We start from the raw sequence: 13,892 nt of genomic DNA on the forward strand, positions 1-13,892 counted from the left end.
AAGCATATCACTTGCCAGCTCATGTTGGGGTACAAGTGCTAATAAAACAAATCCAAAAGAACTGGTTTGCCCCAGGACTTTCTGCTTCTGTACAGCATTTTTGAGCATGTGCTCGACTTGTTTACAGTATAACATTTCAAAAGGCACTATGGCTCCCACACAACCACTACCAAAACCATTGGGACCATTTTGCACTTTGCAATGGGATTTTATTGAACTTCCACCTTGTGCTTGTTTCAAATATGTTTTAACTGTTGTTGATGCTTTTTCTGGGTGGTTAGAAGCCTACCCATGCACTAAGAATTATGCTATTTCAGTTGCTAAGAAACTTTGTTATGAACTGATACCTCGTTTTGGTGTTCCCTGTCAAATATATTCAGATCGTGGAACACATTTTACTGCTCAGTTAATTGATTCACTGTGTAAAATGTTAGGCATCACTCTAAAATTTCATTGCCCATATAGACATCAGGCATCAGGTATTATTGAACACATGAATCAGGCACTGAAAACAAGACTGGCTAAAATTACTACTGAAACGGGCCTCACTTGGGTACAGGCCCTACCTCTAGCCCTACTCTCTATGAGAGCTCAAGTACATCCTACTAAAGGTCTTTCTCCTCATGAAATCCTCATGGGCTGCCCTATGCGTATGCCCATGACTCCACCACCACCTTTTTCTGAGTATGATGCATTTAATCATAATATTCTCCTGTATTGCACTTCTCTTGTTTGTTTTTTACCATTTCATCATTGCCAGGTAGCAGCAGCTCAACAAACTCCTGATCCTTTCCTGTCCTCGGCACTACATCCAGGAGACTGGGTATACATCAAGTCATTCTCTCGAAAAACAGCTCTTCAACCACGTTGGAAAGGGCCCTTCCTGGTTCTACTGACCACTTCATCAACGGTTCGACTACAAGGCTCACCCACCTGGATTCAAATATCACATGTCAAGAAGGTAATCCCGTCTGAAGATCAGCAACCTCTACCTTTTGTTAGTCCAGATTCTCCACCTATTGCTACTCGTACTCGAAGCCATACTGTACCAGTACCTGACAATGCCTGAAGTTTATCCATTTGTACAAACTCACCAAGCGCAACCGCCATTTCCACAAAAGTACTGCACAACTATTTTGGTGGTTATTCTTATTGTTTTGATATTTTTACTGTGGCCATTTTTACTTCCTGCTTCAACTACAACTCATGCCAAACGAGCTGTATGGCATCCACCTTTCAATACCTATCAAGCCATTAAATACGCATATGCATCATCCCTCAACGTCTCAAACTGTTGGGTTTGCACTGCTATTCCTATTGTTCATGGGGGATTAATGCTAAACATAGTCCCTTTAGGGGTTAACGAAACTTGGATGAATTTGGTCTATGATGCATCAAATGTTATTTCAAAGGACAAAATAGCATTACAGTTGTCTTTCCGTCAAAACGGAACTGTGTGTTTTCAAAAACTTGGTAAAACCAGAGTCGGGTGGAGCCATTGTAACAAAACAGTGGTATATAACTGCACTGCAGACAATTCAGGTTGTGTGACAGATTTTTCACCTGTAAAAAGACTTGTTAAGGACTCTATAGCTAACTTTTCCCAGAAAATAGAAACTGTTTATTCGAAAATATTCCAAGGACTGCAGGACACTGGGGATCGTTTCAAACCTATCAACATCACCATTAAAGTAGAAAATTGCTATTTTGTGTGCGGAAGAAAAGCATATAAATGGCTACCAGGAGACTGGTCTGGTAGCTGCTTCCTGGGCTACCTGGTTCCAGCTATTCGACATGTATCTGCATTACCTAAAGGAAAAATTTGAAACGTTCAAGAGATTAAGAAGCCTGCCAGTCCTGTAGGTCAAGTTGATGCTTCATGGATTTATCACCATGACTTAGCTCATGCTAGTACCAAAGGACTGTCCGTTATGGACTTGGGTGATGATGTCATATCATGGGCTGGTATAATTCCATCATACGGAGCAGTGAAATCAATTTGAGAACTGAGAAAGCTATCTAAATTGCTTGAAATACTAAGCAATGCTACATTTTCTGCCTTAGAACTAGTGACTGATGAATTGACTGCTATGAGGGCTGTAGTACTCCAAAATCATATGGCCCTCGATTTCACCCTTGTGGTGAAAGGAGGAACTTGCACTTTAATCCAGGAGGAGTGCTGTAAGTTTATGCCTGATAATCAGCACGAAATTGAAAGTCATCTTGAACTGATACAAAAAATTTCCGAACTCTCAAAGGCCAAGGAGGCCGATGGTTCAACATGGGCATGGTTAACCAACCTGTTCTCAGGCTGGGAAGGTGGACTGTTGAAGCTGATTTTATTAATTGCAGTATTAGCAATTGTTGCTTTTCTTGTCTTATTCCTAATCAAAGCACTGATCTTGAAATTAATGTCTTCAAAAACTGTGAAGAAAGTGCCTAAGTTTTATATGCCTGCAACTATGAATATAGATGATAAAATGGCAATGTTTTCCAGTAATGAAAAGACCAGTAGCATGGTTAGGCTAGAATTGGGACAAATGTATGATAGGTTAAGTGATGATGCTTACACAGCATCAAATGGGGGATTGTAGAATATGAACAGCCAATGCGTGTGTTTAAGGGAATTGAGTATGTGACAGTCTGTATGTATTAAAATGTACTGTGTACTGTGAACTTTGAATGAACTCTGAGCAACGAGAAAACACTGATCAACAAGAGTCTGCCTGAAAGCAGGAAATGTGCCTTTTATGGTAATGCATCCGATTTTCTTTCTTTACCCAGAGATATGATGATGTGAATTGTCTTATGTTTACGGGTAAACCTTTGATTGGTTAATTGCCCTGTATAATGATCTAATTGGTTCATTTTTATATTTTTGTACTGTCAGCAATATCACCAGTATATAAGCTTGTTTATTCTTTTGTTCTGGGAGTCTCCCTGGTGCTTTCCATGAGGCTCCCGCACGTGTGCACTGTAGATAATAAAAACCACTGAAAGAGAGAAAAAATTGTATCTGTCTTCATTTTTAAAGTATTCTGTAATGTAACAGCTTGATGGGAAAGGAAGCCATTAGTTCGCCTACCAGCATTTAAAATTATACTTCCCATGCATCACTTGCTTATTCCTTCCTTTCTATACTTGTCCATTTCCTCTGGAATGCCTCGGTTGATTTCCTGTCTACCACATAGTCTGACAGTCCATTCCTTGGTCCAAACCTCTGCCTCTCTCTCTCTCTCTCTCTCTTTCTTAAAAGAAGGACTTCCACAGCCAGCATTTAGTTGTTTCCTTGTGCAGGGTAACCCTACCTCTTAACCTCTTAGCTCAAGCAATCTCGACAAAGCCAAAAATAATAGGGAGAGAAACGCTCAAGAATAGGGACACATTTTAACTACTCCTCTTATAAATCTCAAAAAAAAAATGACATTGGAAACTCAAATCTCTGTCATTATTTAGGGACTTCAAACCTCGGCGATTTGCCAGAAAACCATAGATTTTATGAGGAACAGACCAAAAATATGAGACAAAAAAATGTACATTCTGTAAAAATCTGGATAGTTGAGAGGTAAGAGTGTGACCTCTTTACATCTCTCTGATATGATCATATGCATCAAATAGACTGTCTCCCCATCTCTTCTGGTGTCTAGCAATAAGAGATCCAGTTTCTCTAGTATCTGGTCATACTCATTTCCCTCCATCCCACACACCATTTGGGGGGGCTTTTCTGTGGAATCCTTCCATAAGACTCCAGTGTATTTGCCAGAACTATTTGCAGTACTGAAGATGTAACCAAAGGCTCAGCAGAACAGAGCCATTATTTCTTTGTTCTAAAGCATGTTCCTTTAACAATACTCTCTGCTTCCCAGAATTCTATTTTCTGACACCACAGCTATCTAAGTTTGATTCTAATTGTTCAGTGCAAGTGTGGTAAACAAAACTATAATCCTTTTCCTGCTCTTTTATTACTGGCTTTATTGCTCTCATTCAATGCTTCACACTGTGATTTTTGAGGATGAAGTGCAGTGCTTTCAATTTATCTGCAGCGAACCTTAATTTATATTCTTATACCCACATAGTCAGTCTGCTCAAATTCTCCATGAACACTTCCCCCATGTTCTACTGCTACATATTCAAAGATTCAGATTCATAGATTGTTACTAGGGTTTTCTAAGCCTAGGTAAATTTTCCCTAAAGAGTAATGACCCCCTGTATCCAAACAGGACATTGAGAGCCAGGCGTTTATAAGCTACCTCTGTCGATAACAAACATGGGTGCTAGGCCTGGTGTAAATTTCCTATTTCCATCCACTGGCCTAGGTTGCACTTAAATTGGGTAATAGATTAACCTAGCTTCACATGGATGGAAAACCTGTTCTACAGGAGGGGCAGTCTCTGGGAAACATATCTGTCTGTCCAGCATGTTCTGTTTAAGTTACAGACAAAATCCAAGTCCTTAAATCTTGTATTTCTGGTACTATTTGGCTTACAAATATGCAGGAGTGGTGGGAGATTGGCATAATGGTTAAGGTGTATACATTACAGACACAAGGTACAGGGTTTGATTCTCATATGGGCTAATTGGCTTGGCTTAAAGTGGCCCACAAGGGCAGTTAGCCTGGTACTAATCTATGAACCTATGAAGGAGATTCATAAGTGTGGGGCTGCAGATGCCTTATAAGCCAGGCATAGATCACTCCTTGACAATCTATAGGAGACTGAGTAGCGGGACATGGTTTTAAGATGCTCTGAGTAGATCAGGTTTGTTACACTTTGTATTTGTTTTGTAAGAGCTTCTGAAGTCACTCTAGTTGCTGCATATGCCTGGTCAGGTACATACCGAAGGGAGCATTGTACTCTATAATTGGTCTGATAAGAGCAGATTACAGTGGGATAGTGATCTCTTTGGACCTAGATGCACTGCCCTTACTTATAAGTTGCGTAACATAAAAGTACTTCCTCCCCACTGTAGCCACGTGGTGGTCGAAGGGAGGGCTACTGTCTATGTGCATACCCAGATCCCTGACCATTGCTCAACTCTTAGGAGTGTATTAGCAATGTGGTAATTAGCTGGGATGGTTGATTATCAAAGGGTACAATTATACATTTCTCAGTACTGAGTTTAAGACCATGGCTTTGGCACCATTTGTTATATTTATTTCTGTCTTCAGTGAACAGGCTGATTCCATTTGTTGCTCTGTGCGAACTGTCTAAAATAAGTACAGTAAAGAGTACTCAACCAAGGACAGACCCTTGAAGTACTCCACCATTCATTTCTCCTATTTCTAATATTGTTTCCATTCACCACATCCCTGTGGAACCTGCCTTCAGCCATGTCACAGCCAAGTTTCTCAGCCCCATTCCTACCCTGATTACCTATTCTTTTTTCCTAACAGCAGCCCATGCAGAAAAACACAAAGGTCTTAATGAATTGTAGGTAGACCTCCAGAAGAAAACTGCCCTGTGATCCTGACATAAAACTTGCTCAGGTTTATCGGACAGCTACTTCTAGCCAATAAACCATTTTGGGTGGTCTCCTGAATGTTATCATCATCGATGAAATCAATTATCCTTTCACACAGGATTCTATCCATAAGTTTCCCTACCACCACCACTGTTAGGCTAACAAACCTCTCTTTGAACTTTCCTGCTCCCTGCTACTTCCTCCCCATCCAAATTTGTCACTCTTGTCATCTTTTAGTTCCCAGATAGCTCTATACGGATCAGTGGTGGATCCAACAACACACAATCCAGACTCCTTGGGGGAAGCTAGGTGGCAGATCATCTGCTCCCTGTACTACATTCTTTGTTAGGATAGCCAATTCTCACTCCACTTCTTCTTTCTCTGTCTTTAGGTCTATATATTGCTCTTCCATCTCTGCCCTATCCTATTTCCCTGACATTGAAAAGTTTCTTTCCCTATCTTTGATGATGATCAGGGAAGTAAATAGTGTGGGAAGAAATAGCCAGGGAATTGTTATGGCTAGGCTTGTATAGGCCCTAGGGCTGATAGCCTAGTACCAACCTATGAACCTATGAATACTGAGATGAAGTAATCATTAAACACCCCTATTTTTTCACCCTTTTTTCTGTGATGCCCCTCCATCCTTACTTTATCCATATTCCTCTTCCTTCGTAGTCTACAGAAGTCTGTATTAGCCCATACAGTTGCCATATCTTAAACGTATTATCACTGTCATAGTTGTCCAAGTTAGCCTTAACATTTTAAGGTATCACTGTCTTTAACCTTAATTAGTAATTGATTCCAATATTTAACAATCCTATCATAGAACTAGGTACTGGGAATATTACTTCTTGTATGTAGTCTTAGACGAGAAAATCGTGCTTGCTTGCTTTGAATACCATGTTCAATTCACCATTCAGTATCCTGTAAGATAATGTATAAAGATTTAGCACTTTTTAAGTCTGAGACAAGAAAACATGTTGCTCTGACAATCTATCTGTCTAATAAGTCAGTGGATCCAATCAAGAGCCATAATACTAGATTTTGACCTAGCATACCAAAAGGGACACCCAAACTTCAGTATTGACTGTAAGATATTCAGAAATAAAAAGCAAGATTTTATTTTTCTTTACAGATTTGATAAATCTGTTAAAATAAGTATACAAGTTTCTAGAGAGAACCTCTCTCTCAGCTAGAATACGGACTACCCATTTTCACATCCACCTCCCTTAAAAACACCACCACACTCCAAACTATTTTTCTAACAGCATCTGCTGATTCATTACAAACCTACCCCGATATGACTATAACTGTATCTCCCAGAAAAAGACAAATGGCTAGCCATATAACAAAGACCTAACCGTTTGTTAGGATCACAACTTTAGAAACTACTCCAGCTCCAGACATTTACACTTTTTGCAGCTAAACTTCATGAAAAAAAAACTTCATCATTCAACCTGAGACACTACTCTCAGGTCATACCAACTCTCATTATCCCTAGAATTGAACTCCACAGCACTACACGTGCATTCTCCAGACAGGCCCCTACTCCTTGGCAAGGTATCCCTATCAACCAAAAGGAAAGTAGCACTTACTCCAAATTCAAAATCTAACTCAAGCAGCACCTCATGATACTAGACAAATCCTCCCATTTCAGCTCAGAACATATCACCTAAGAAACCCTATTCCTAATTTCCACTTCTCTTCTCGCAGTATTTCTGAAGGTTGATCAACTTTAGAAACTAATATATATATATATATATATATATATATATATATATATATATATATATATACTGTACTGCTTGTTTACTAGAATTTACATGTAGAATTTTTCTTTGTAACTAGTATGAACTCCTGTGTTATTGCTTACATTTCTACATTTTTTGTTTGTGAAATGTGTCATATTTCAACTGGGCTGAGCATGAAACTGGTCAATGTTGATCATTATACTATATCAGCAAACAAGCATAAAACATACATAAATAAAATCCAGTGACTTAGGTTCATACGTATGTACTAGGCTAACAATTACCACTGCATTTATAAGCCTAGCCATGAAATCCAACCCAGTCATGTCCCTATGTATCTTGGGTATTTATTAGGAGGTGGTATGTTAGCTGGGAAGATTCTAGAAGCAATGTGTGTGGTGTGGGGGGATATGCTAGTCTGGGCATTACTGACTGCCTCTGTTCATCAGAGACATGAGGAACAGACCTGGGTTGAAGTGTCAGTTTCCCATCCATTGGTCAAGGTTATGCTTAAATAGGGTTAGGGATGTACTCTGCTTCACATGGGTGGAGAACCTGTTCCAGAGTGATATCTGTCTCACCAACATGCCTTATTTATATCAGAGCAAAATTTAAATCCTTGGATCTAGTGATTCTAATGCTTTTCATTTTGTGGATGTGCAAAAGGTCCATCAGAGCTGGATCAAAGATGCCTTGTATGCCAGGCATAGATTGTCTTTCAATAACCCGTAGGAGACAGAGTATTGTGATAGGGCCTTAGGTAATCCATATAAGACAACATATTTATATCCTGGATTCTACTGGTAAGGAAACACTGTGGGTGTTCCAACTGTTGCGTTTGTTTGATCAGATACATGCTGAAGGGGGCATTATACTCAATGATGGTTCTGATAAGGTCTGAATAAAGTGGCACTATGACTTCCTTGGATCTGAACGCCATGTCCTTTCTTATACCTTAGCTATATGTTAGTCAAAGGCCAGATTACTATTTGCATATGTTCCCACATCCCTGAATACCGGGTCAACTCTTAGGGGTGTTGTATCAATGGAGTAATTAGCCTGGGTGTCACTTTTCACAGAAGTTACTATAATGCACTTCTTGGCATTGGGTTTAGTCTGTGATTTTGGTACCAATTATCTGTCTGTGTTGGACCCTCTTGAAAGATGCTTATGTCATGGGGGAATCTATAATAGCTCCCAGTTTGCATTTATCTGTGAATCTGGTTATTCTAAGGCCCTTGACATTAGCCTTTACCTCCTAGAAGGAGATGCCAAGTAGGAGAGGTCCCAGCATGGAGCCCTGAGGTACTCTGCTGGAGACCAGTCTCTTAATAGAGCTGATATCACCAATCCTGACTTCCTGGGCACTGTCTATGAACCAAATGGCAATTCAGCAAGTTCTGTAGGGTCTTATGCTCAGTTTGTTGACTTTGTCCAATATTCCTGAGTGAGGTGTTGCATTAAATACCTTAACCAGGTCCAGGTAGCCAATATGCATCATTTGTACCTCATCAGTTGCCTTGGTGACATTCTCAAAGATGTCCACTAGGTTTAGTAGGCATGAGCTTCCCTTTACAAAGCCAAAAGGGTTGGGTGCAGTGTCTGAAGTTTGGCTATATATTTGTTTATCATTTACATGATAATTTGTTCCATGTCTTTACATATTAGACTAGTCAGACTAATAGGTTTGTAGCTTCCAAGGTCTGTTGATGGTCCACCCTTGTGTAGTGGGATAACCCCTGCAGTTCTCCATTCTCATGATACAAATCCTGTTTTGAGTGACTCTAGTGGTCCTGATAGGTCATGTTTAGAGGTATTTAGCTGGCATCCTGGGATATTGTTGGGGTCCATTGAGGTTGTGTATTTGTACTTAGTGAGCACTGCCAGGATCTGCTCCCTGGAAATAGTAAATAGTTGGGGGGTATGCTAGAATGTATTTCATGAGGCAAGGCAGGGAGAGGAGGAGGTGGGTGAAGTTTGCGCTGATTTTGTCAGCTAGCAAATTTACTGTGTTGCTGTGCTAGTGAAGGTGGCATCATTGACCACCAGTTTGACAAACTGATGTGTGCTACCTTTGAAAGTTCAGGCATAGCTGAAAATATCAATTCCTTATTTTTAAAACCTGGTTAGCAAAGGTTAGTATGTTATCCACCAAATCTCCAAGATTTTTGAAAACTGTAGCACTTTCCAAATACTGTTTTTATGCTATATTTACTCCACATTTTGGATCCACTGAAAGTCATATATTTCATCTTAGCAATATTTATCTCCATCTGGCAAGTTTGGAATTTAGGTAAAGCATCTTGAAGTATGTTTACATTACTTTATGTTACTAATAATTCTGATAATCATTAAATCACCTGCATAGACTTAACAAAACATACTTTTGTCAAAGTTGAGATCACTAAAGGTATAAATAAAAAAAGTATGGCCTAAGGAGAGATCGTTATGGGGAATCCCTGGATAGAGTATAGGGCTCAGATCTATAGTGTTCTTGTATAGACTCCAAGTTTGATTTGTAAGCCAACTGTGAATATACCTTAACAACTAGATGTTCAGTCCCAAGTATCTTAGCTTGCTTGGCTTGACAATAAGCATGTTATGGTTCGCTCTCTCAAAAGCCTGAGAAATATCTACATAAAATCAAGTCTACTTGAAAGTCATAGTCCGAAACAGAAATTATGTTAGAAAAAAAGGCTAGGTTGTATGTAGCATGGTCCATGCTGAAAGATATTGATTACACTTAAATAAGTTAATTCAGAGTTCATTTTATGTAATATTAGACTATCCGTACCTTTAGCAATACAATGTAGGAAATGAATTGGCCTGCAATTAGTTAGCAATGAAGAGTCACCCTTAATATTCTGTATGACTTTGATCATCATTTTTTTTCTATTCTGCTCAAATTATACCATCTTTATAGCTGGTATTGAACAAATACACCAGGATTATTGGACAGCTTGCCATTAAAGTCCTAAGATCATAGTAGTACTATCAACTTCTACAGCCTTGTTTGTTTTCAGATATTTAATTACTGCCTTTAGATTACTGTGTGTAACAAGATTTTCAGGCATAATATCAAGTGGACCTGACAAGGTGAATTAATCACACTACAAACAGTGAACCCCATTTAAATTTCTGAAATGAGCTACAATTTTAGTCTCATCACAGTCAGAACGCACTTTTTCATGGAGTACTGGGGTTGGGATGTTATACTTTGACCTTGCAGCTTTAATTAAAAAAACTCTACAATTTTCAGTATATTAATTTATTTATGTATGTATGTGTGTATGTATGTATATATTTATTTATTTATTTTATTTTTATTTATTTATTTATTTGTGCTTTAGTTTTTCTTCCTACTTACCTGCCCTGACATCGCCTTGAAACAATATAATAAGAGCAGGGGCCAACAAGGAGCTTAAGGTGTCCTGGAAACATGTGACATGTTTTTTCCATAGGAGATTTTCATTTTTTTAACTTAATCCCGTTTCCCACATACAGTCATCTGCAATGTCCTAGGAGTGGGTGGGCACTAGGGATGTGCGGGCATGTCAGCTCCTGTTTGCAGCAACTCTACCAATGTCCTCTCCCCTTCTCCTCTTTGGACAATGACCCATGTGTGTCCTCAGCCTCCACCATAGATCAAATATTTGGAATGCTCATGCAACTGCTTATCCCCTGGGATGGATATGCCCATCCCTACCTGCCAGCACCTCAGACTCCCAAGTTGTTAATCAAACTCAGTTCTCCCTGGACTGTAGTTAAGGCTTCATCTCATTTTACCATGATGCTGGCTAATTGCCAGTAGTCTTAAGGGGTAGGATAATACCCATATTTTCCCTATACCATCTAACCTTTCATTTTAGCTGGTTTTAAAGCTTGTTACAACTAATATATATTTTCCACAGTAGAATTCCCTTCTTGTACATTTTTGTTTTATTATTATTAGTAGTAGTAGTATTGCTGATATTTAGTATTACCGGTTAGAATTAGATTAGGACCTTTGGAGATTTTCCTTTTAACTTTTGCAAACACGAGGCAATTTCTTTTTAGGATTATGCCAAATGCTCCTTGTGCCCTGATCATACATTTTTCCTCTCCCAGTTGTTAAAAAGACAGCCAGGCAAGTCATGTTTTTTTAATATTTTAACTTTTCCTGCAGACTTAACAGTTTTCATATCAGTGTTGTAGCAGATGGCAGCAGTTATTTACAGCTAGTAAAGCTCCAGTATCAATATCAAAATCAAAACATTGGTTGCTAAAACATAGAACATCAATAACACATCTGTTTCTATGACATACTTCAGTTATTGCATTCTTTATATCTTAAGTAGAACTGAAGAAGAACTCTTCTGCCTATATCTTGTTATTATCATCCTACTATATATATTAGGCACATTTAGGTGATCTATGTAATAATACATTTCAAACACCTAGTGTGTAAAAGACATTTATTTAAGATGCCACATCTTAATAGTTACTGTTAGCAAGCCTATAGATGCAGACTAAATTGATGTATTTTGTTGCTTTTTGACTGTAAGATTTTATTTCCACTCCCCATTTTACTGCAGGTCCTATGATTGAAGTAAAAATTAAAACCTGGATTAGTTTGTTGCCAGTCAGTAGATTTAAACCAGACCTAAGTCACAAATTCCTAAGTTATAATTTTCTTTATCTATTTCATCTTTCTATAGGTCAAATTAGATAAACTTTTAGAATCCATATATGAAATCCTAATAGGGACTACTTTTATGAATGTGTTTATTTATTTATTTATTTTAGAAAATCCCCCAAAAACTGAGTGGATCTAATTTCAAAAATTTTACTAGAATTCATAAAAAACTCTGCAGTATGTCTGTGACTTACTGATGAAAGATGTAATCCATCAGAGGCCATCACAGGCATAAGCAAAGTTGTTGCCATCAATGTCATTGTTTTCTTAAAATGCCAGTTTCTTGAATGTACATATTTTATACACATACTAATGAATACTTTTCTTATTCCTATTCTATTCTTAAGACTTTGTTTTTGTAATAGTTGAAAAGATAGGATAGACTCCCTTCTTAGGTACATACTGCAAAAGAATAACTGCTTTTATATTATTTGCTCCTGAGTGAACAATTATGTTACTATATTTGATTAAAATAATTTTGTGAATTTATCAAAGCCTTATGAATATTCAAAATTCTCTCACTAAGTAGGTGCATAATAGCATTCTCATTTTTCCATGGCAGAGTATAATGTCAGTTCTCCTGATTATAGAATCTCCTATGACCAGGAATATTGACTTTTGGCTGCTAAAATCTGCTGATTCTATATCTTTACTACCAATGATGCTATCTGATCTGCTTCTGTGTTGGTGTTAAGGACATTCCCCCAGATGCTGTCACTAAAGGTAGAATATGCCTAACATTTCCCGTTACATAACGTCAAATAGCTGCATGCTTATACTTATTTGGAAAGTATTTACAAACATGTCTTTACCTGCCATTTTGATTGCCAGGCTCAATTTCAGCCATGGAACTAGTTACTTCTTATACTTCAGGAGATACTGGGCTGATCTGATCAGGTGACGGTGAATTCTGTGATTCAGTGATCTGTTGGTGTTCTGAGAGGTCGAACTTCTGGAGTTTCGGGTTTTTCGTCTTGGTCTTTTGAAAGTTGGGTAAGTGGGATTTTGGTCTACTGAAGTAGACCCTTGGCTACTGATCTGTGAAAATCTTAAGAAATCTAGCCTTACATCCAGATGGTAGGTTTTAGCCCTTATATTTTTGCATACAAATAACCCAGAGACAAGTTGAACAATGATATGTTGGCACATTTACATTTCCCCTATCCATGAGGAGCAGGGGTGCAAAATCAGGGATGAATTTGCAGGTTATATATGCATTCACCTAAACTACATTTGAATAGACTAAGATACAGTAGATACTCTGCATTATATGGAGTGGAAGACTGTTCCATAGAAGCAGTATTCTCTGTTACATATACCTATGCCAACATTTTTTGCAAAAGTGATTGTGATCCCTTGAGTGGGAGTTTATGATACTATTGGACGATAATGCATAATTGATCTGACAGTACATGGTTTATTGAAGCTCTGTACACAAAGCAAAAGTTGCATCTCAGTAGCCTGTATGATAATGAGAAGAAGGACAAGGCTTTGAGATGGTCGACATAGTTCTTAAAATTTCCCTTGATTGTTTTAGTGAAAAGAAATAGTGGGGTTATTCCACTTGTGACAAGTGCTTGGACAGGTACATACCAAAGGAGCATTACAGTCAATGATTGCCATAATGAGTACTGAGAACAGTGTATCTGGTTGCAATATCATTAGATATGAGATATACATTGAAAAAGGAATTCCTTACAACAGTCGATAAATGGTGATCAAAGGATAGTTCATTGCCAATGTAGGTTCAGAAAGCCTTAACTACTTGATTAGATTTCAGGAGTGATTTGTCAATGAAATAATTACAAGCTGAGGTCTTTAATTATATATATACTTCTTGGCATTTAGTTTCAGTCCACAGTTTTAACACCAGCAATTTGTTTAGGAAAGTCTCTTTTAAAGAATACTGGTGTTCTCTGGAGAGTTTATGATGGCACCAAGTTTGCAATCGTCTGCAAACGTTTTCAGCCACAAACTCTTAAAATTTTCTTGGACCACCAAGAAAT

This window comes from Protopterus annectens, chromosome 8.part1 (genome assembly GCF_019279795.1).
Source record: "Protopterus annectens isolate FY-2018-M chromosome 8.part1, PAN1.0, whole genome shotgun sequence".
Classification (NCBI taxonomy): domain Eukaryota; kingdom Metazoa; phylum Chordata; order Ceratodontiformes; family Protopteridae; genus Protopterus; species Protopterus annectens.